Source organism: Teleopsis dalmanni, chromosome 1, assembly GCF_002237135.1.
Source record: "Teleopsis dalmanni isolate 2A chromosome 1, ASM223713v2, whole genome shotgun sequence".
NCBI classification, from domain to species: domain Eukaryota; kingdom Metazoa; phylum Arthropoda; class Insecta; order Diptera; family Diopsidae; genus Teleopsis; species Teleopsis dalmanni.
The window spans coordinates 224483467-224484677 of record NC_051846.1 but is presented as its reverse complement, the minus strand read 5'-3'; positions in this window follow the sequence as shown (position 1 = coordinate 224484677).

The following is a 1211-nucleotide window of genomic DNA, read 5'->3' as shown; positions in this document are numbered from 1 at the left end:
AAATTTCTCAAAACTCTTATATTTTGCATATTTTAACATGTACGATCGTAAAACCATCGAATTTGTGATTTTCAATAAGTTTTTCAAAACTCTAATATTTTGCATATTTTAACATGTGCGATCGTAAAACTATCGAATTTGTGATTTTCAGTAAGTTTCTAAAAACTTATATTTTACACATTTTAACATATACGATCGTAAAACCATCGAATTTGTGATTTTCAATGAGTTTCTCAAAACTCTAATATTTTGCATATTTTAACATGTGCGATCGTAAAACCATCGAATTTGTGATTTTCAATAAGTTTCTCAAAACTCTAATATTTTGCATATTTTAACATATGCGATCGTAAAATCATCGAATTTGTGATTTTCAGTAAGTTTCTATAACTCTTATATTTTACACATTTTAACATTTACGATCGTGAAACCATCGAATTTGTGATTTTCAATAAGTTTCTCAAAACTCTAATATTTTGCATATTTTAACATGTACGATCGTGAAACCATCGAATTTGTGATTTTCAATAAGTTTCTCAAAACTCTAATATTTTGCATATTTTAACATGTGCGATCGTAAAACCATCGAATTTGTGATTCTCAGTAAGTTTCTAAAAACTTTTATATTTTACACATTTTAACATGTACGATCGTAAAACCATCGAATTTGTGATTTTCAATAAGTTTCTCAAAACTCTAATATTTTGCATATTTTAACATGTGCGATCGTAAAACCATCGAATTTGTGACTTTAAGAAAATTTCTCAAAACTCTTATATTTTGCACATTTTAACATGTACATCGTAAAACCATCGAATTTGTGACTTTAAGTGAGTTTCTCAAAAACTCTTATATTTTGCATATTTTACCATGTAAGATCGTAAAACCATCGAATTTGTGACTTTAAGTGAGTTTCTCAAAACTCTTATATTTTGCATATTTTGACATGTAAAATCGTAAAACCATCGAATTTGTGACTTTAAGTGAGTTTCTCAAAACTCTTATATTTTGCATATTTTACCATGTAAGATCGTAAAACCATCGAACTTGTGACTTTAAGTGAATTTCTCAAAACTCTTATATTTTGCATATTGTAACATGTAAGATCGTAAAACCATCGAATTTGTGACTTAAGCAAGTTTCTAAAAACCCTTATAATTCGCATATTTTAACATGTAAGATCGTAAAACCATCGAATTCGTGACTTCAAG